At 34.5% G+C, this 24,348-nt stretch overlaps 1 long non-coding RNA gene across 1 annotated transcript in view; it reads left to right on the top strand.

Moving 5' to 3' along the window:
* Positions 1-24,348, top strand: part of LOC106504949 — a 590,151-nt gene that overhangs the window by 553,907 nt on the left and 11,896 nt on the right. Inside the window, exon 5 of the long non-coding RNA XR_002335798.1 lies at positions 14,608-14,687. This is a non-coding gene — a long non-coding RNA (uncharacterized LOC106504949). The remainder of the gene's footprint in view (positions 1-14,607; positions 14,688-24,348) is intronic.

Raw genomic sequence — 24,348 nt, 5'->3', positions numbered from 1 at the left:
AACTATCCCATTACAATAGTATCAAAAATAAAATACATCGGAAGAAATTTAGCCAAGGAGATGAAAGATCTCTACACTGAAAACTGTGAAACAGTGAAAAAAATTGAAGAGAACACAAATAAATGAAACTATATCCCATCTTTATGGATTGAAAGAATATTGGCCAATTGCCGTCTATAGACTCAAGGTAATTTTATCAAAATTCCAAAGGCATTTTTTTCACTTATACAAAATATCCTAAAATTTATGTGTAACCACAAGAGATCCTGAATAGCTAAAGCATTCTTGAGCAGAAATAACAAAACTGAGGATATCACACTTTCTGATTTCAAACTATATTACAAAGGAGAAATATTCATAACAATTGGTTTTGACATAAAACAGACATATGGACCAATGGAACAAAGTCAAAAAACCAGAAATAGACTTCACATATACATATAACTAATTTTTAACAAAGGCACCAAGAATGCAGAATGGGGAAAGAATAGTCTTTTCAATAGATGTTGGGAAAACTGGTAGCCACATACAAAAGAATGAAATTGAACCTTTACCTCACATGTAAACAAAAATCAACTCAAAATAGATTAAGGATCTTAATGTAACACCTGAAACTCAACTTGTCAAAGAAAACACAGGGGAAAAGCTCCTTGCAATTAGCCTTGGAAGTGATTTTTTTTTGGATTTGATACCACAAGCAAAGGCAGCAAAAACAAAATGAAACACGTGGGTCTACATAAAACTAAAAAGGTTCTCCATAGAAAGGAAACAAAAAATGAGAAGGCAAACTGTGGAATATGAGATAATATCTGTAGACCATGTATCTGAGAAGGGGTTAATACCTAAGATAGATATATAAGGAGATCAATATGCAAAAACAAAGTCACTAAATTTAAAAATGGATAAATGCTCTGAGTAGGCATTATTACAAAGAAGACATACAGATAACCAAGAAGTATATGAAAACATTCCCAACATCACCACTCGTCAGGGAAATGCAAATCAAAACCATAACTGGATATTACTGCGCATCTGTTAGGATGGCTCTCATTAAAATGTCAAAAGATAACAAGTATTAATGAGGATATGGAGAAAAGAGAAACTAGAACATTGTTGATTGGAATGAAAGTTAATACAGCCATTATGGATAACATTATGGAAGCGCTTCAAACTACCATGAGATCCAGGAATCTCACTTGAGATTATGTATCTGAAGAAAATAAAATCAGTATCTCAAAGTGATAATCTACACTTCTATGTTCACTACAGCATTATTCATTGTAGGAAATATTCTTTAACAACACAGGTGTCCATCAACAGATCAATAGATAAAGAATATATGATTATCTATCATCTACTTAATTATCTAACTACCTATTTATCCACACATACATACACAACAGAACATCTTCCAGCCTTGAAAAAAATCAAATCCTGTCATGTCATTTATGAATATATTAATGAACCTGGAGGGCATTCTGTTAAATATAATAAATTGAACAGAATTATATGGGAAATATAAAAAAAAAAATTGAACTCATAGTAACAGAGAGTAGAATGGTGGTTACCAGAGGCTAGGAGGTGGGGCAAAAGGGAGAGACATTGATCAAAGGGTAAAAACATTTCCTTATACGATGAATAAGTTCTGGAGACTTAATGTATAGCATGGTGACTAGAGTTAATAATAACATAATATATCTTGAAATTTGCTAACAGAATAGATCTCAAGTGTTCTCACACTGCATACACAGGCACACGCAAATGTAATTATGTGAGGTGCTGGATATATTAGCTTAATTTGTGATATATACACAAAAGTGTATATATTTATCAAAAAACCTCAGATCTATACAATTTTTATTTGTCAGTCATACCTCAATAAATCTGTAAAAAAGAAAAATAATTATACATTAGTTATAGAGTTATGACACTCTTATAGTCTGTATCTTTGGCTATTACTTAAAATTCACTCCTAGATATGATATTCTGCTTAAGAGGTGGGGAGCCAAATGTTTTTAATAGTTCTTGCCATTTTTGTTTCAATTCTTAACTGGGATTGCATGAAGGGATGCCAGGTGAGAACTTCAGGGTGTCCCTAGTTTTCTAGGGACAATGCTATTCAGAGGTACATTTTCTCTGTTCTGTTCGATGTAGCTCTAGGTGCTGGGGTGAAATGTTTAGGCCTCAATATGAGACTATAAAATGACATTTCTGTCTGCAGGACCCATTGCCAGACTATTAGAACATTTTTTAATTTATGATTTGTCTCTATATCTCATTACAGATATTTTTCACTGTAGAGTTAATCTCTTTGACCTATGAATAAGGTATGACCAGATGAATAAGACTTTTTCATTTAAATCTTTGAGTCATTGTGTAATATGACATTCCCCGTTCTTTGATAGAAAAAAGGCAAATTTTATATTCATTAAAAATAATATTTTTGATAAAGGATGATGAAATAAAATATTGTACTTGTTTTAATTCTACCCAATATTTTGTAATAAACTATTCGGGAAAAGAATCTATAAGAGAATGGATGTGTATACATGTGTAACTGAATCACTTTGCTGTACAGCAGAAATTATCACAACATTGTAAATCAAACAAAATAAAACTTTAAAAAATAAAAAAGTTACTTTTTTAACAGTGGTATTTCTAAAGTTAGTCTCTATCTGCCATCACATTAGTTTTTACACAAATCTTTCCATCTATCTGGTACTCTTTTATTTATAAACTTAAAAAAAGATTATAAATCAGGAAAGGGTCAGATCACAAGGGCTGTAGAAGGAAGAACAGATCCGAAATATATTCATGAATACCAAAAAAAGTTAAAAAACAAGTTCATAATTTACAGCTGCCCTGAGGCAGCAATAACTAATACACTGAAAATTTACCCATTTTATGCATCTCTTTTGCTTGTTTTACTACTTTGCTTTTCATAAAAAACACATTTATTTCAGCTACTGTCACTTCTTTTGGCATTTATGTGATCTCTGAGCTATGTGTGAAAATACACATATTCCTACTTTATAATTTTTATTGAAAAATTATTTCTTTTGCAAATTTATATGCGTTTTTGTGTTCCACACTAGAATTATTTTCATTGTTCTTTTTTCTATCAGTCATTTCAGAAAAATCAGTTTTGCAGCTTATTTAAACATCTGCTTTAAACCTTTCTTCAATTGCCACTTCAATGACATTTTATCATTAACTATAAAGAACAAGTGGAAATTTTCAGAACACAGGTCATACCAGAATTATTCAATAAGAATAACAGTTTAAATTACACTTAAATGACACCACTCTTATAAATACTCCATGCGATTCACAGCTATAACCTAATGAGTCTTCATATTGTTCCTGGAAGTCAGTGGAATAATGTAAACAAATGGTTATTTTCAGATATATAGTAGTAATATACACTTGAAAGGAATAAACAGAAGCAGGTGGCCTCTTAGTACGTGCTTCTCAAAAGAATAGCCATGAAAAAAGCCAAGGCTTGGATTTCTTATTTTATTGAATAAAATTTTAGATAATAAGGCAAAGGAATGGTAGTGGATATTTCTTGCTTTTGCCTGCTTAGCATTAATTCCAACATCTTCTAGTAAGAGCATTCACATTTTTTTCTACTCTTGTATTATAGTTTATTTCATATGTGGCTGTCTGTATCCACAGTTTTAGAGATGGTACCTTGATGTAGGCCTAGTCCTTTAGAACCTTATTTCCTCTTGAATGCAATAATTGATTGAATAATTTATAATCGCCAATCTATTTATATTTCTGTCTACCAGATCATTCTCAACTTTCCTTTGTGACATTCCCTGTTGTACCAGCCTTGAGAATTGCAGAGATTAGGAGTTGTTTCCTGGGATCTAGCTTTGAGATAAGAGAGAGAATATAACCACCCAATCCTAGGCTACTCTGCTTTACACCTTCTTAGAAGCCAAGACTGAAGACATGAAGTGGAGTTCTTGATTGGGGAGTTGGTAGGATGGTGAGCTGGCAAGAACACCGAAGCCTGTTGCTAACAAAAACAATCATCAGAGTAAATCATAGATATAGAATCTTGATTCAATAAGATTTCTGAGGTGGATCAAATGCAGATTTCCCCCAAATCTACTAAGCTTTAAGAGGGTGGCATTGATAAGAAATTAACTTTTCATATAAAAAAGTGCTGTGATTGTTCATCATGCCCTGTAGCAATTTTGCAAAGCAATCCTTCATCCCTAATCCGAACCAGTCAAGGAATTAATGTAGTAAATCTGGTTTTCACAATGGGTGATTTGATTCCAGTAATTGTGTTTTTAAACTATTTTGCCAATTGTGTCATCACCCAGTCTGGGAAGCTCTGATTCATCTAAGCTCGACACACACAAAAAAGTGTATTCTAAAATCCTGGTATGCAGTTGTGGTGTGACATGGTATTATCTGTCTTTGAAAGTAAGTGAATACATTTTTAGTTAAATGTAGAACCATTACAAAAGTTTGAGAAATAGGTGTATTTTAGATCTATGTATTTTTTAAATGAACCTTTAATTTTAGAATAGTTTTACATTTGTGAAAAAGTCGTAAAGATAATAGAGTTGTGAGATACCCATGACCATTTTCCCCTATTGTTAGTATCTTATGGCATTTTTGTTGCAATTAATCAGTATCTTTACATTACCATAAACTGAAGTCCATGTCTTATTCAGATTTCCTTAGTTATTACCTGGTTATGTTCCTTTATGATCCCATCCAGGATATTACATTGCATTTAGTTGTGTCTCTTTTAAGTTCCACTCGGCTTTAGCAGTCTCTCAGACTTTTCTTGTTTTTGATGTCCTTGGCAGTTTTGATGAGTACTGGTCAGATATTTTGTAGAATGTCTTTGTCTCTCAATTGAGATTCACCTGATGTGTTTCTCGTGATTAGACTTGGGTTATGGCTTTTCAGGGGTTAGACCACAGAGATTAAATACCATTCTTGTCACGTCATTCAAAGATACACACTAGCAACATGATTTATATCTGTTGATGTTGACTGTTATTACCAAGGCTGAAGTAGTGTTTGTCAGTTTCTCTACTGTAAAGTTAATCTTTTTTTTCTCCTCCTACCTTTTAGAATTCACTATTGTGCAACACAAACTTAAATACTGGAGAGTTAAGCTCCACGTCCTCGAAAGTGGATTATCTACATAAATTGTGTATCAAATTGTTCCAGCTTTACCAACTGTTAAGCTCTTTAAATTAGTTCCTGTGTCCCTTGACATACCCCCATCACTGTGGGTCTTTATTAGAGAACTTCTTTCATTTCTGGCATTATAAGGTGCCCAGTGCTCATCTTGTATAATTCTTGTCCCAGCCTAAGAATCAGCCAGGGAGCCTTAACTCCTTTTATTAGAGAATGGTATTAGAAGCAAAGATCTAATGGTGGTAGTATGTTTGTTGCTACTGGGGTGCCATTGTTCCTAGGCCCTCTCAGCTGACAGAACTTGTGTATATACACATAGCTATACATATTTTTAGATATCTGTATCTATATTAAGCTAAACATGATTCCTTGCTCTGTTTCCATTACCACATGGATCATTTTAGCCTCTTCCCCTTGCTTTGCTATGACCTTGAACATCAACAGTGAGAAACTCAGCTCCCATCAGTCATCATTCCTTTGCTTGCTTAATTCCAGTATAAATAAACAGTGATTTCAGAATTGTTTATCATACCTCTCTCACCAGAAGGGACCCCTTTGAAGGCCTAAGAGTGGTTCCTTGTCTAACACTTGGAAATGCACTGTCCAAGAAGACACAGTTACTGACAAAGTGAAAGACTTTATTGAAAAGGAGTGTTTGAGTGGAGAGCAACAAGGAACAGAGAACAGAGAACCCAAGAGAACTTCTGTGCCTTGAGGCTTGCAGTCTCAAGTTTTATGATGGTGAGGTTAGCTTTTTGGATTGTCTCTGGCCAGTCATCTTGCTTATACCTACACTGGTCCAACTCTGGACCTTTTCTGGTGACAGGAGCATCTTTCAGTCAAAATGGTTTCTGATGTGAGGATTTCTGGGAGGTTGGCATGATATATTCTGGGATGGCATTTCTTCCCCTTCCTGGTGCTTCCTGGGTTTTCCTCAGGTTGTTTTAGGGCCCTTCGCTGGTTTTGTGTTCTCTTGAAGCATCTTGAGGTGGGATACTTAAGCAAAGGTGTTATTACCATGCCTAACCAGTGCAGGTGATTCCAGTTAATTGTTTCCTATCACTTCCCTGGAAAATACCTTTTATCAACTAGATACAATGCTTATGAATAGTTCCTTTTGCCTTTAGTCTTACAGAATACACACATTTCCAAAGTCATATAGGTTAGCATGTTTTCCTCTCAGCCCTCTTTAGATTGTTTCATATATTTGTACCATTGTTAGATTTTCATGTCAGACCCTGTGTTCCATTCTGGTGTCTCAACTTCCTAAACATTTTCATATTTAAGTTTCATTCTTTGTGCTATAAACTTGTAATAGTTTTGACAAAAGCATAGTAGGTGTGTGTATATGTGTGCGTGTATGTGTGTATATGTATATATTCACCATTAGAGTATTCCATAATATTAACTGTCCTAAAAAATTTCTTATGCCTTATCCACCTCTCCAGACCTCTCCCAACCCTGAACATTTGGCAACTACTGATCTGTTTACTGTCTCTATAATTGTACTTTTTATAAAGTTGTACTTTTATAAATGGAATCATGTAGTATGTAGCCTATCTCACTTCAATAAGTAATTAAGATTCATTTATGTCTGAATGGCTCGATAGCTCATGATTTCTTACTGCTGAAATGCAATACATTTTATAAATGTACCACATTTCATTTATCTATTTACCTCTCAGTTGTTTCCTGTTTGGGTGATTATGAATAAAGCTACTGTAAACATTCATGTTCAGGTTCTTGTGTAAATGTAAATTTTAAACTCCTATGAGTAAATAGTTCGTAGTGTGATTGCTGGGTCATATGATAAAACAATATTTACTTTTATAAAAACTGCCAAACCATCTTCCAAAGTGATGTGACATTTTGCATTCTTACTAGCAATGGAAGGGAGTTACTGTTGCTCTGAATCCTCACCAGCAACTGTTATTGTTAGGTTTTTGAATTTTGGCTATTCTAATAGTTATGTTATGGAATCTCAGATATGTATTGTGCAAAATTTTCTCCCAGTCTGTGGCTTATCTTTATATTCTCAATCATTTTCACAGGGAAGCTTTTAAATTTTATAAGGTCCAACTTATCAATGTTTTCATTGATGAACTATGCCTTGGTGTTGTATCTATAATTTCACCACCAAGGTCACATAGATTTCTCCTGTTTTCTTCTAAAATGTTACATTTTAAAAATTTTATATTTATATGTAATTTATATAATATTGATTCAATATGAGTAAATTTTGTGTTATTAAGATTGATATAAGGTATAATATCCATGGTCCATGTTCTTATTTTGCATATGAATGTTCAGTTTTTTGAAAGACTATTCTTTGTTTAATTGGTTTTGCACCTTTGTCAAAACCAGCTGATTATATTTGTGTGGATCTATTTCTAAAATTGGTATTCTGTTCCATACATCTATATATCTTTAGCCAGTAACATGTTAACTTGATTATCATAGGTTTCTAGTAAGCCTTCAAAAATTGTATAGGGAAAGTCATTCACCCTCTTTTCTTTAGTATTTTATGTCTTTCCATAATAACATTTAAAGGTTTCAACTTATTTAAACTAAAAAATGAACAAACAAAAGCAATTAACTCATCTCTTCTATCCCTTACCCCCTACCTCTGGCAACCACCAATCTGTTCTTGGTTATCTATGCCTTTTTTAAAAATTAATTTATTTTTAGATTCCACTTAAAAGTCATTATGGAATTTGTCTTTATCTTTCTGACTTATTTCACTTATAATGCTCTCAAGTTCCGTTTATGTAATCACGAATGGCAGGATTTTATTTTTTGTATGGTTAAGTAATTTCACACACATGCAGTTACTTCATTCATTCATTCACTGATGGACACTTAGATTGTTTCCATATATTGGCTATTGTAAATAACATTGCAAAGGCATGGGGATCCAAATAGCTTTTCAAGTTAGTGCTTTTACTTTCTTTGCATAAATACTCAGAAGTGGAATTCATGGATCATATATATGATAATTCTATTTTTAAAATTTTTGAGGAAACTGCATACTCTTTTCCATAGTGACTGCACCAATTTGCAATCATATCAACAATGCATGAGGGTTCCCCTTAGTTCACATTCTCTCAAACCCTTGTTATATCTTATCTTTTTGATGAAAACCGTTCTAAGAGATGTGAGGTAGTATCTCTTTGGGGTTTGATTTTCATTTCCCTAATGATGAAGGATGTCAAGCATCTTTGCATGTATCTGGTGGCCATATCTATGTCTTCTTTGGAAAAAAAAATTCTATTCAGATATTCTACCCAGTTTCCCTTTGAAGTTTTTTGAGTTGTATGAATTCTTTATATATTTTAGGTGTTAAGCCCTTAGTAGGTATATGACTTACAAATATTTTCTCCTATTCCATAAGCTGCCTTTTCATTTGTTGGTTTTCTTTGCTGTGTAGAAGCTTTTTAGTTTTATGTAGTCCCATTTGCTTATTTTTGTTTCTGCTCCTTTTGGTGCAAGATTTAAAAAAATCATCATCAAGACTTAAGGAAATTACTGCTTATTTTTTCTTCTAGGAGTTTTATGGGTTTAAAGTCTTTAATAATGGTATAAAATGTGGTCCAGTGTCATCTTTTTCATGTGGCTGTACAGTTTTCCTAACATTGTTTACTGAAGAGGCTATCTCCCTATCATGTATTTTTTGCTTCTTTGTTGTAAATTAATTGATAATATAGAGTATAGAAATAAATTAACACATATATATTTTCCACTGATCTGTGCTTGTTTTTGTAACAATACTAGATTTTTTTTGATTACTATAGTTTTGTGGCATAATTTGAAATCAGAGAATGATACATCAAGCTTCGTTCTTTCTCGTTATTGTGGTTCCATCCAAATTTTGTTTGTTCTGTTTCTGTGAAAAATGCCATTGGAATTTTGAAAGGGATTACATTGAATCTGTATATTGTGTCGGGTAATGTGGACATTTTAACAATATTCTTCCAGCTCATCAGCACAGAATATTTTCCCATTTACTTGTGTGTCTTCTTCAGTTTCTTTCATCAGTATCTCATAGTTTCAGTATACAGGTCTTTAACCTCCTTTGTTAAGTTTATTCCTAGGTATTTTACTCTTTTTGATGTGATTATACATTGAATTTTTTAAATGTCTCTGACAGTTTATTATTATTGTAAAAAAATGCAGCAGATTTTTGCATATTGATTTTGTATCCTATAACTTTAATGAATTTGTTTCTTAGTTCTAGCAGTTTTTCAGTGTGGTCTTGAGCCTTTTCTACATATACTACCTGAAAATAGTGACACTTTTACTATTTCCTTTCCAGTTTGCCTGCCTTTTACTTCTTTTTCTTGCCTAACTTCTCTGGCTAAGAATTCTAATAGAATGTTGTCTTGATCCTGATGGTAGAGGAAAAGCTTTCTTTTTATTACTTAGTATCATGTTAGCTGTGCACTTGTCATATATGTTCTTTTTACTAATTAACATTCTTTTCAGCCTCAAGAAACACACCTACCATTTCTTGTAAGGCTAGTTTAGTGGTAGTGGATTCTTTTAGTGTTTACTTGTCTAGAAAACTCTATTTCTCTGTTCTAATATATATTTTTGCCAGGAAAGGTATTTTGTTTGGAAGTTGTTTTCTCTTTAGCACTTTGAATATATCATGCCACATCCTTTTGACCTGCATGAAGTTTGTGCTAAAAAATCTGCTGATAGTCCTATGGGGTTTCTTTTGTATGTAAAAGTTGTTTTTCTCTCACTGCTTTTAATATTTACTCCTTCTATATAATTTTTAATATTTTAATTATAATGTGTCTTGGTGTGTGTCTCTTTGGGTTGCTCTTATTTGGGATTCTCTGGAATTCCTGGATCTGGATGTCTGTTTCCTTTCTGAGATTTTGGAAGGTTTTGGCCGTTATTTCTTCAAATAAGATTTCTGCCTTTTTCTCTACCTGCCCCTTAGGCTAAAGCTCCAAGATAAGCAGAGTCCTCCTTCACAGAAAACTTGGGGAGATGTGCCTTGGTCTATTGTCTGTGCAATGCCCTGGGGTTGAACCATCCCTCTCATTACCACAATCCTATGGGATCTAGGAATGATTCTCCTTGGCCAACAGAACCAGCTGATCATGGGGCGTCTCCTGAACAACAGCCCCAGAATCTGGAACACCAGACATTAAAATCAAGGCATAAGAAGCTTATAAATCACCTTTCCAGGAAACTCTGGTACTCTGAGACATGGCAGAGGGTGATCACAAAGATAGTGCCTTCTCTCAAAGTCTCTCAAAGAATTACAATGAGCTCTATATGTTTATTTAATTAGAAGCCTGCCTCTCAAGCCTCAGTCATGACAGTTAGCTAATAGGCTTCCTATACAGATTGACCATCTCCTGGGTCTCTTGTCTCTTACTGTGTTCTGGGAGCTGTAGCTATTTAAGAATGTTGTCTTCATTGGTTACAGTTCTGTGGGACTCACGAACATAAGCCCCATTGGCTGCTAAAACCAGGAAATGTACAGGTGTCCCTTGGTAGCAGCTGTAAAAATTTGGTCACCAGAAATGTGTAAAAGCTCCTGTTCAGAAGGTAATGGTACTTGGGAGTGCAGCAAAGGAGACCACAAAGATGATGCCCACCAGTCTCTGTATCTAGAAATTGTTCCAGCAGGCTCCTAGATTTGTGTGTTTAAATTAAATGCCTGACTCTCAGGCTGATGATTTGATATAGGCAAGTGAACCTCCTTTACTGTATTAAGGGCCACAACTGTGGCATATGAAAGTTCTCAGGCTAGGGGTCAAATTGGAGCTGTAGCTGCTGGTCTATGCCACAGCCACAGCAATGTGGGATCTGCTACCTATGCCATAGCTCATGGCAACACCAGATCCTTAATCCACTGAGTGAGGCCAGGGATCAAACCCACATCCTCATGGATACTAGTTGGATTCATTTCCACTGAGCCACAATGGGAATTCCCCCTCCTTTGCTTTAAACCTGGGAATGATTGGCTGCCGCTTAACTGGGCTGTGAGGCAAGTGACTCTTAGCATGTGAATCCTTTCAGCGCAGTTTCTTGGAGTTCTTCAATCCTGTGGGTCTGAGGACCTGAACTCTGTTGGTTTGACAAGTTTTATGTTTTGAGGACTGGTATTTCAAGTTTATATCTTACAAGTTGGGATCTCTGATATGCAGTTGAAATTTATACCTCCTCAGAGAAAAGCTCCATATTTTGAGTTCCCTCCCAGTAGTGGTTTGCTGTGCCAGGTTTGCAGTTTATGATAAGATAGTGTCCCAACCTCTTCTGTTTACTTTGATGTAATTTTCTTCTTTGTCCAATGTGTAGTTGTCATGCAGCCATCCTTTTGTTTTTTAAGAGTCATATGTAGCTGTAGATTCAGTATGTCCATTGAAGGAAGTGAGTTCTGGATCTTCCTATTTTACTATCTTAAACTGAAATCCATATACATGTTTTGATTATTGATAGCTATAAAATAGTTTATTGTTTACTGGAATTTTGATTGCCATTGCACTGAAAAATCTGTAGATCAAATTTAGAAAATCTGGTATATTAGCAGTATTGATTATGCCAATAAGTAAACTTGGGCTATCTCCTAACTTTGTCATCAATTTTTTGTAGTCTTCCACAGATATATAATATACATCTAACTAATCCATTGCAAATAGTACTGGTTTTTAAATGTTAGATTCTATTTGTTCATTGCTGGTATGTAGGAAAGCAATTGCTTTTCTTTTTTGCATATTAGTCGTATTTTATGACCTTGCTATACTCACTTCCATTCTTTTTTCAGCTCTTTGGAGTTTCCTACCTAGATAAATATACTATCTCCAAATAAAGACCATTTTATTTCTTTCTTTTTATTTTATTTTTTCTTTTTAATTTTTATAATTGTGCATATATTTTTTTACTGTATGTACTAGCTTAGACTTTCAGTACAATGTTGAACAGGATTGATGAGAGAGGATATCCAGGCCTTGTTTCTAGTCCTACAAGGAAAGTATCTAGTTTCTAACCATTAAGTATCATGTTAGCTGTAGGTATTTCATGACGGTCTTTAACATGTTGAACTGGTTCCCTTCTATTCCTATTTTTGTGATTTTTTGTTTTTGTCATGAATGGATGCTGGCCTTGTAAGATAGATGTTTTGATCACATCTATAAGTGATTTTTATTCTTTAGTCTGTTGATGTGGTGAATTACATTGATTGCTTTTTTATTTATTTTTTGTCTTTTTAGGGTCACACCAGCAGCATATGGAGGTTCCCAGGCTAGGGGTAGAATCAGAGCTACATCTAGCTGCTAGCCTATGCCAGAGCCAAAGCAAAGCATGATCCGAGCCACATCTGCAACCTACGCCACAGTTCATGGCAATGCCAGATCCTTAACCCACTGAGCAAGGCTAGGGATTGAACCTGCATCCTCATGGATGCTAGTTGGGGTTGTTAACTGCTGAGCCACAACAGGAACTCCTGACTACTTTTTTAAATGTTGAACCACACTTATACTCTTGAATAAATCTCAATTGATCATGATGTATAATTCTTATAGTTTGCTAGATTTGATTTCTTGACATTTTTCACATTTATGTCCATGAAAGTAAGTGGTTTGCAATTTTCCTTTCTTAAATATCTTTGTTTTGCTGTTAGAGTAACACATGATATAATGTGTTGAAGAGATCCAAGAAATAGGTGAGAAGGGGGAAAAAAATCAAATAAGAATGGAGAAAGTTTAAATATATAAATAAAATTTGAGAAGAAACCTTATTTATAAGCCAGCTGGGAATTTTTTTAAAATGCAGAATTTAACATCTGAGGAAGGACTCAAGATTTTGACTTTCTAATAAACTCCCAAGGGGATGTGAGTGCTACTGGTTTGGAGACCAAACTTTGAGTACCAAGGGAATAGATGAGATAGAAATAAACAGAAGAAGGATGCAGTGAGGCTAAGAAAAAATACGGTTAATTTGAGGTCACTGCTTTATACCTCCTCTGCTAATTTTGGTTTGTTCTTAGATGGCATAAAATTTCTGTTTTATTTACAGTCTTGCTAGTGATAGGTTTTCAAGGTAGCTTAAAGTTCCTACTGGTAAAAAAAAAAGGTAGTAGGACAAGTCAGATGTATATAATACTTTGAGGGACCTACTTTTTTCTTCCATTCATATTCCCAAGTAGCCTCCAGTATTCTAGCCTTTCTCTGGCCTGGTTATCCAGCCTAGCCACCCTTTCCTCTTCTTAGCTCAATCAAATCTCCTTGTATTTTAGAAGGAGTTATCCTTAGGGAAAGCCTTTTTTTTTTTTCAGTGTGAACATAAGTATTACTTATTTTTAATTTTATTAGAGTATAGTTGACTCACAATGTTGTATTCTTTGCTGTACACATGAAGAGTAAATCAGTTTTATGTATAAACTTATCCATTCTTTTTTTTCCCATAGTACATTATTAAGAACTATTGAGTAGATTTTCCTGTGCTATACAGTAGGCTCTTGTTAATCACGTATTTTATACACTAGTATGGTACTCCTTATAGTGGTTTCATCTGCGGTAACCATAAGATTAGTTTTGCAATCTGTGAGTTTGTATCTTTGTTATAAATAAGTTCATTTTGTTATTTTTATTAAACATATAAGTGATATCATTTAATATTTCTCTCTTACTTCAGTATGACAATTTCTAGGTCTATCTATGTTGCTGCAAATGGCCTTCTTTTTATGGCTAAATAACATTCCACTGTATTTTTGGGCCATGCATCATCTTTATCTGTTACTCTATCGATGGGCTTCCAACCTCTGTCAAGGTTGCTTCCATGTCTTGTCTACTGCAAATTAGTGCTGCAATGAACATTGGGATGGAAAGCATTTAATTCATTGAATTCACATGAATTTTTAATAACTATCATACATTTAATACTATTGGGCCACTTGCATTTTAGAGAAAAGATTGCTTATTCAAGAGTAATAAATCTTAAATAGTGTATCATATTTGAGTAAGGCTAGCTTCCCAATCCTCATACATAATCTCATAGCCCATTATTCTTCTAGGAATGGGAGGTGGTGCTCTTACAGTCTTCTCAAAGGATTTTAAAAAATCCTGAATTTTTAATTTTTATAACAACAATCCAAAGAAGTTGAGATTTTGTTGATTCTCACTCTTAATGCATATTATGTATAGATTCAGCCAAATCTAGGCTTCAAAGCAAAGCCAAGATCATTTCTTTTTGAAAAAAATTACATATTATTGCATTTTATTATGAGTCTCCACCAAAATATTTTGGTGATGACAATGAGGTTTGCTGTCACCTACTACTTCTGATGATATTAGTGACTTCCATGATGCACTTGCTGTATTTTTCAAATTTTTGTGCTTCTGCCATTGCTCCACAGTGAGAGGAACAGATGATTTCTAGCTGTTGTGTGACTATTTCTTCTTCTGGACTATTCAGGTGTATTCAGTGATCACACTGTGTCAGATATCTTCCAACTAGTCACTGGCCTGCAACAAAGCTGGAATGAGGTCTCAGAGGTATGTTTCAACTTGCAAAGCAATCGTAAATGTTGGCCTTGCATTTACGTAAGGCAGTTTGTGTTTTCTTACAGAGTTCTCTACGAAAGTAACTCTGCCTAGTGGATTTACTTGCTGTTGGGAATGGGCTGGTTCTTTATGTGTGTGACTTTAAGAAACTATCTCTATTTTTATCTTTGGTATTTCAAGGCCAAGATTATCATATATGTTTGCACAGAAAATACATAAGCCTGCTTTAAAGCCTCCTAGTGAGGACTTTGTATAAAAAGTGATAAGGAAAGAAAATGAGGCTGAAATCTATATCCTACTTGGGTATATATAATAAGCAACCTGGACATCCTGGTTCACTTGTAAGCATGTCATGGGTAGTAGTGACTACTTTAAATTCGAAGTAGTTAGAAATAGCTTTTACAATCACCACACCCAGAGCCCCCCAACCAATATTGTTATATCATAATGCAATGTTATTTAGAAGAGAGTTCAGACCATTCAATTATTTTTTAAAGTTTATATCTTTCTTTTCTCATTAATTTTCTCAAGTTCATGCAAGATAACTGAAAATCATCACCAGATCTTATTTGCTTGACAGTTAATTACTCCCAAAACATGCATAATACACAAAAGTCTTAGAAATATGGACCACCTTTTTAAATCTTAGTGAATTTACTTTAAAGTGTGGCAACTTATACTATCAAGCTCTGGCCCAAAGTAAAGCAACTTAACTAATATATTTTCTCTTGCCTCAAATGTTGAGTTTACCACTTGGGGAGGTGGGGGTGGCTATTCTTTGTTTTATTTTCCTGCTTGCATAATTGCTTACTTGTTCTATTTTGCAACTCCATCTTTTTTTTTATCTGTACATAGTTGAAATAGCTGCAAAAAAGGGGCTATTTCTATTCTTCCTAACAATCCCCTTTTCAATTATTTAGGTTTCCTAGAAGGAGAACATGACAAGACATACATACCAATTTTATTGAATACGTGTGAATGGGTGGGGTGCAATATTACAAAAACAAATTTGAGGATAAAAGGCAAGCAGGGCTGAGAAAGAGAAAGTGGTGTACTACAGTGCTGACAGTTTTATTGGAAAGGACAGCTGGTTACAGGATGATGTTTCTGCTAGGGAAGAGAAAAGAGGTTATCTGGCTTCTTCCTGCTTCCCATCCATTACTGGTTAAAATTCATCCAAAAAGGACATTAACATTTTAATGTGATGTTGTTGTTATCTGACCCTTTCAAGCAGCCATTGGGGAAACAAGATTACCTGAGAATACAGCAGCCATGCTGGGTAGCAAGCAAGTATGAGCTAGCAGCACTGTCAGCATGTATCTTGGGGTGAAGAGTACCAGAGGCAATGCAAAAGCTTCAGTGTGGGAAGCTAGAAGTGTGCAGTATTAGCAGTGAGGTGAGACTCTGTCTTATTTGGTTACAAGGGGATGGGGAGAAGCAGGTTGAACTACACAATGGTCTGACATCACCACTTTTGATGACCAAGTCAGAGCTCAACCTGCCTTTCTCTATTTAAAACTGAACTCTCCTATTTAATGATAAAAGGATCATTTCAAGAAGAGGATATTACACTTATCAATACATATGGCCCTATTATAAGAGCACCCATATACACATACAACAAATATTAACACACATAAAAGAAGAAATTGATGGGAACACAATAATAGGTGATTTTAACACCCCCTCACATCAATGGATATAGATCCTTTCAAGAGAATATCAAGAAGGCAACAGAGACCCTAAATGACACAATAGAAAAGTTAGACAATATTTTCAGGACATCACATCCAAAAAAGAGAAAACTCCAGAATATACATTCCTTTCAAGTGTACAATTGACCACATGCTGGGGCACAAAACTAACCTCAACAAATTTAAAAGTATATAAATTGTATCAAGCATCTGCTCTGACCACAATGACATCAAACGGGAAAAGAGCCACAGGAGAATAAATGAGAATAAACTGACTATATGAGACTAGACAACATGCTACTAAAAAACCACTGGGTCAACAGAAAATCAAAATGGAAATTAAAAAAATACCTCAAGGCAAATGATAATGAAAACACAACCATTCAAAATCTATGAGGTGCCACAAAAGCAGTTCTTAGAGGGAAGTTCATAGATAGGCCTAGCTATTTTTCCTCAAAAAAAGAAGAAAAATCTCAAATCAACAACTAATTCCATTACCTAAATGAATTTAAAAAATAACAAACAAAACCTAAAGTCAGCAGAAGGAAAGACATCATAAAGATCAGAGAGGAAATCAATAAAATAGAGATCCAAAAAACAATAGGAAAAAAAAATCAATAAAGCCAAGAGCTGGTCTTTGAAAAGGAAAACAAAATTATCAAACATCTGGCCAGAAGAGTAGAGAAAGAACACAAATCAACAAAATTAGAAATGAAACAGAATTCTCAGTAGATACTATATATGGAAATACAAAAGAAGAAAATACTATGAAGAATTATGAGCCAACAAATTTGACAACCTAGAAGAAATGGACATCTTTCTAGAGACATATAGCCCAGCCACACTGAATCAATAAAAAATATATTATCAGAAAAGACCAATCACTAGACATGAAATTGAATCACTAGACATGAAATTGAATAAGTAATAAAAACACTCCCTATAAACAAATGTCCAGGACCAGATAGGTTCAGAGGCAAATTCTATCAAACATACGAAGAACCTATATCCATTCTTCTTAAACTTCCCCAAAGGTTGAAGAGGAGGGAATAATCCCAAAGATATTCTATGAAGCCACTATCACCCTAATACCAAAACCAAAGATACTACCAAAAAAGAAAATGATAGGCCAACATCTTTGATGAATATAGATGTGAAAATTCTCAACAAAATTGTAGCCAAGAAAATCTAATAACAAATAAAAAGATCAAATAACATGACCAAGTGGGATTCATCCCAAGTTCACAAGGGGTTCAACATATTCAAATCAATCAACATCAAACACCACAGTAACAAATGTCAAAAACCACCTGACCAACTCCATAGATGCAGAAAAAGCATTTGACAAAGTCCAACATCCATTCATGATCAAAACTCTTACCAAAGTGGGTATAGAGGGAACATACCTTAACAGAATAAAAGTCATTTATGGCAAACCCACAGCAAATATAATACTCAATGGAGAATAGCCAAAAGCCTTCCTGCTAACGTCTGGAACAAGACAAGGATGCCCACTCTCACTACTTTTATTCAACACAGTACTGGAAGTTCTAGCCACAGCAGTCAGACAAACAAAAGAAAAAAATTACCCAAAGTGGAGGAGAAGAGGTAAAATTTTCACTGTATGCAGATGACTTGATATTATATAGAGAAAACCCTAAGTACTCCATACAAAAAATACTTGAACTGAGCAATAAATTCAGCAAAGTGGCAGGATACAAGATTAACATTTGGAAATTGGTTGAATTTCTGTATACTAACAATAAAACATTAGAAAAGGAATATAAAAATGCAGTATCTCTTAAAATCACACCCCCCAAAATTAAATACATAAGATAAAACCTGACCCAGAAGGTGAAAGACCTAGATCCTGAGAACTGTAAAACATTAATCAAGGAAATTAAAGAATAATTTCAAGAAATGGAAAAATATTCCATGCCCCTGGTTTGGAAGAATTAATATTGTAAAAGTGGCCATACTACCCAAAGCGATCTATAGATTTAATGCAATCCCTATCAAAGTACCTGTGATGGTTTTCACAGAACTAGAAAAAACAATTCAAAAATTGATATGGAAACATAAAAGACCCAGAATTATCAAAGTAACCCTGAGGGGAAAAAAAAAAACCAAGCAGGAGGCATAACTCTCCCAGACTTCAGACAACATTACAAAGCTACAGTAATCAACAGTGTGGTACGGATATGAAAATAAACATACAGACCAATGGAATAGAGGAGAGAATGCAGAAATAAACCCCAGACACCTATGGTCAATTAATCTTTGACAAAGGCGTTAAGAATATAAAATGGGGGAAAAAAGACAGTCTTTTCAATAAATGGTCCTGGGAAAACTGGACAGGTGCATGTAAATCAATGAACCTAGAACATACCCTCACACTATGTACAAAAATAAACTGAAAAATGCTTAAAGACAGAATTCCCATCATGGCTCAGTGGTAACAAACCTGAATAGTATCCATGAGCATGTGGTTCAATCCCTGGCCTCCCTCAGTGGGTTAAGGATCCAGCATTGCTATGAGCTATGGTGGGGGTTGCAGATGTACCTCAGATTCTGCCTTGCTGTGACTGTGGTGTAGGCCAGCAGCTGTAATTCTGATTTGACCCCTAGCCTAGGAACTCCATATGCTGTAAGTATGGTCCTAAAAAGATAGAACAAAACAAAAATGCTTAAAGACTTAAACAAAGGACACTCTAAAGCTCCTAGAAGAAAACATGAGCAAAATACTCTCTGAGTTCAAGTGTACAAGTGTTTTCTTAGGTCTCCCAAGGCAATAGAAGTAAAAACAAAAATAAACCAATGGGAACTAATCCAACTTACAAGTTTAGCAGAACAAAGGAAGCCATAAAAAAAAGATAATCCTATGGAATGGGAGAGTATTGTTGCAAATGATGCAACCAACAAGGACTTAATCTCCAAAATATACAAACAACCCAACAACCCAATTGAAAAATGGGGAGAAGACATAAACAGACATTTCTCTAAGAAAGACATATGGATGACCAAAAGGCATATGAAAAAATGTTCAACATCACTAATTATTAGAGAAAGGCAAATCAGGACTACAATGAGGTACCACCTCACACTAGTCAGAATGGCCATCATTCATATGTTTACAAAATAGCAGATGCTGGAATGCGTGTGGAGAAATGGGAAACTTCCTAAACTGTTAGGAAAGTCAATTGGTACAACCACTATGGAAAACAGTGTGGAGTTACCTCATAAAATTAAATCTAGAACTACCATATGATCTAGCTAATCCCACTCACATATATATGGACAGAATTTTCATTCAAAAAGATACATGCACCCCTTTGTTCATTGCAGCACTATTCACAAAAGCCAAGACATGGAAACAACCTAAATGTCCATCAGCAGATGAATGGATTAAGAAGATGTGGTGTATATACACAGTGGAATACTACTCAGCCATAAGAAAAGATCAAAATAATACCATTTGCAGCAAGATGGATGGAACTAAAGATTCTCATACTAAGTGAACTAAGTCAGGAAGAGAATGAGAAATACCATATTCTATCACTTATATGCAGAATCTAATATATGGTACAAATGAACCTGTATACAAAACAGAAAACAAATTCAAGGACATGGAGAACAGACTTGTTCTTGGGGAGGAGGAGGAGGGAGTGGGAGTGGGAGTTTGGGGTTAGTAGATGCAAACTATTGCATTTGGAGTGGATAAGCAGTGAGATCCCGTTTTATAGCAGATGGAACTATATGCAACTTGATCACTTCTAATGGAACATGATGTAGGATAATAGAAAAAGAATGTGTGTGTGTGTGTGTGTGTGTGTGTGTGTGTGTGTGTGTGTGTATGTGATGACTGGGTCACTTTGCTCTACATCAGAAATTGACCGAACATTGTAAATCAACTATTTAAAAAAAAAAGAAAAGACTGCACCCTCCTTCCTCTATGTGAGGCCTAAGAATGTCTTTCATATTTTTAATGGTTTTTGTCTAATTAAAAACAGTTTTCTGAGGGTTAGTTGTATATTTTGGAGTAATTCAAAGCATTATTGTGGTGCCTTTTATCAACTTCTTCTATAGGCACCTCCTGTTCAGATTGTCCTGTCTAATAATTTACTTAAATTCTTCAATGTACTTTTGTTCCCTTATGTATTCACAACCATCTTTTCACATTGCGGAGTGCAAGCAAGGTATTTCTGGAGCGGGTCAAATAGTGCCTTAGTTTTGACGTCTATAAAAAAATACTATAAACTTAGGATCTTATAAACAGACGTTACTTCTTCAAGTTCTGGAGACTAGAACTCAGATCAGGTTGTCAGCATAGTTGGGTTCTGGTGAGGGCCCTCTTAAGAGTTGCACACTGTCAAGTTCTCCCTGTGTTGTTTTTATGTAGCAGAAAGAAATCAATCTATTTATCAGGCCTGTTGTACAAAAACACCATCACATTGTGTATTGTAGGGAGATAGAAAAAAAAATACTCAGTTTGAACTAATTGATCTTTCCAGTTACCCTCAGATCTGAAAGTCTAAAAATTCTAACTATACTGTCTTTTAGTGGAGTGTTTTTCAAATAAGTAAAAGGCTTATAATTTGGAAGTCTGTTGAGAATTTTTATGTGTTTCTTGCCAAAATCATTTCAGCTGTTATTGAAGGACTAACTAAAAGTAATGCATTATTGTTATAAAACAGATGAATAACAGAAAATAGAAAAATAGAGTATTTCTCTATCTTTTTATGACCTCTTCCCTCCTCCCCAGCCTAGCATCAAAGTCTAAGCAAGTATTCAACATTGTTGTATCAAGGAGAATATAATTTATTTACAGTCTTAGGTGTAGCCGACTGAGGAATCAATTGATATGCTAAGGACTGGTTCTTTTAGTCTTTCAGACTACAAAATGTACAAATCAAATCATCTTATCTTTTTAAGTTTTTTTTTTTTTTTTTTTTTTTTTTTTTTTTTGTTGGCAGTTAGGTTAGCTTGTGCTTTAACTGACTCTCCCTTGTCAGTTGCACACATTTTGCTTCTCTGGCGTGTTCTGATGATAGAGGAGGAGAGTTGATGGGAGCGGCAATCACAGGCGCATTCAATGTGTCCCTTTCAGAGAATGCTGTTAGACCTTTTCCTTTTACTGAACAAATCCTCTTATGTCTTTGAAGAAAGAAGGCGGTTCTCTCTGCCTGTTGAGCAAGTTCAATTTAAAGCCTTGTGGGGAGAATTTCACAGCATGCAAGCAGAAACAGTTTTATTGCCTCTATTTTAAGAATCTCTTTTCAAATTACAATAATATGCCCAAGAAGCATATGAGAAAAGACAATCTTTTTGGGCTAAAACAGAGCTTTTACCTTTTAAACCCAGAATATAAGTAAAGGAATCACTTGGCTTGTGAGAGTTTATTTTCCAATTTTAAATTCCAAACTTCAAGAAATGTTATTCTTCTGGAAGCAGAGAAAGAAATGCTTGTATAGAAAACTCATTTCTATAAATATTAGACTCATCTGGATAGAAAATCTATCATTTACCACTTGCATAAGTAGATAATGAATTTTCATTTCCCCCAAAAATATTTTTAAAGATATTTGAAAAATAAGTTGTATTAATGTGTACTTAAGTAATATACAATGCACTTGAAATTAAACAACTTTATTTTTATTATTCAACATGCTTAAGAAAAGCTTTATGCAGTTTCCTTGCTTCATAATCCCCTAGGATGTTTCATTTACATTCTTGAGAGAAACTGAAGCATTTATATTTTGATTGACATAAGTGAGGATTTATTGTTATCCAAAGGAGGATATGATGCAACATATTGTTTTATGTATCATAACTTGTTTTTGTTAGATGTTTCTTACTGTATGATTAAAATGTGTTGCCTCTTATATTTACCAGGACAGGTGGGCCTGGGAATTAAAGTTGAATAAATCTTTGTAGAACTCAAAAATTGTTAGAGAAAATTCATAAATTAAATAGGCAACATGGTAGATAACTATCTTTGGATTGATGCTAGTCATTGATGTATTGATTAATAAATCAACTTATTTTACACATAGTCTATTCCCTGAGCAGAGTTCTTTGAGGATTCTGATAAGTCTACTTAGGCACATTTAATGATAAATTTAGGGCAGGGAGAAATCAGGCACTCATGTATCTGGCTATGAGAGCAATTGCTAAGTAGGTAGTCATTTCTTTTTGTCACTAAGTCTCACGTACTCACTAGGGTTGCAAGACTGTAACAGGAAGATGAAAGTCTGAACTTAGAGCTCTGTCAAGTTCTCTGCTACTTTATGCTAAGACGTCAATGACTCCTTCTTAAATAATTTCTCTTTCATGCATAGAATAGATATAACAAAATTATTTTCTGATTAAGTACTTAACCTTTTCAGAAAATAAAAATAGGCATGTGATAAATGCAAAAAAAACCCCAAAAATACTCATTGATACCTTCGCATGCATGTGAAAGTAAATAAAGTTTTTGGCTTCTGAATAAAAAGGAACACTTAAAGAATACTATTATAATTGTGTTTTATCAGACATGAAAACATTTTTTAACACATTAATTTTTTTAAGCATTTATCCAGAGCTGAGTCACAAACAGGTTCACATTTCTAGGGATTAACCAAATCACTTTATTGTACAGCAAAATTCATCACGACCTTGTAAATCAGTTATACTTTCAGTAAAACTTTAAACTCTGAAAAAAGATGGAAAAAATATTTCTAGGCAACTAAAATAGTTTCCATAGAGCTTGTCTGATAAAACCAGCATAATATAAACTGACACACTCTGCAGAACAAAAAGAGGAGTAAAAGGAGAAAGCCCACCCAATAACTCAGGGCCAAATTTTTAAAGTTAAGATTAGTTATTTTGTTTCCCAGCCCACTGCTGTTTGGAAACCACCACTAAGAGGATGCTGGCAACACAAGAAATAAGTGTGACGAAACAAGGAGAGGGAGAAACCTGAGCAAATGCTATCCAGAGAGGAGGAAAAATTGTTCAGGTAACCAGAGACCATGCAGTACAAGGATAAACAACCTAGTGAGTCCCAGGCACCCCTAGAGCATCATTCAGTTGTGTCACTATAAGAGGAAAGCACATAATAATGGTAAAGACATTTTTTAAGGTTAATTATTTATTTTGGAAAATTCACTTTTTAAATACACTATTCTGACAACACCCACCAATTTTTCCAGTACTAAATAATGCCTTTTAAGGTTTTTTTTAGCATATAAAAAGCTTATTAATTAGATACCATCACTCTGTGAGATCATATTTCAAATCATCTAGGTTAGCAAAAATTAAAATCTGAAAAATAGCAAGTGTTTTGGCAATATAGTGTGATGCAAACTCATAAAATGCTGATAGGAGTACTGAAAAATATAAGGGTAAGCTAGTAAACTGGAAGATGTGTATATGCAGCAATTACAACTTCCCATGGAGAAAAATCACTCATTTGTACTAGGGCATATGGAAAAGAATGTTCTTAGCAGTATCGTTATAGGTGGGGGAAAAAACAGGTGGAGAAAAGTAAATGGCCAACAAAAATAATTGTTGGAGTTCCTGTCATGGCGTAGCAGAAATGAATTTGACTAGGAACCATGAGGTTGCAGGTTCAATCCCTGGCGTCACTCAGTGTGTTAAGGATCCAGCATTGCAGTCAGCTGTGGTGTAGGTCACAGATGTGGCTTGGATCTGGCATTGCTGTGGCTATGGTATAGGCCAACAGCTGTAGCTCCAATTAGACCCCTAGCCTGGGAACTTCCATATGCCGTGAGTGCAGCCCTAAAAAAAAAAAAAAAAAAAAAAAAAAAAGGCAAAAAAGTTGATTATTATGGTTATAGTCACTCAATTGTATAATTAAAAGCAGTGAAAATAACCTAGAGCTATATATGACACATACCTATATATGATATATATACCTTAAACGATATTGAACAGAATAAGCTTATAGGAGATTA

Source organism: Sus scrofa, chromosome 9 (assembly GCF_000003025.6).
Source record: "Sus scrofa isolate TJ Tabasco breed Duroc chromosome 9, Sscrofa11.1, whole genome shotgun sequence".
Classification (NCBI taxonomy): Eukaryota; Metazoa; Chordata; class Mammalia; order Artiodactyla; family Suidae; genus Sus; species Sus scrofa.
Note: the sequence above shows the minus strand (reverse complement) of the source record. Positions and strands in the feature narration are given on the sequence as shown.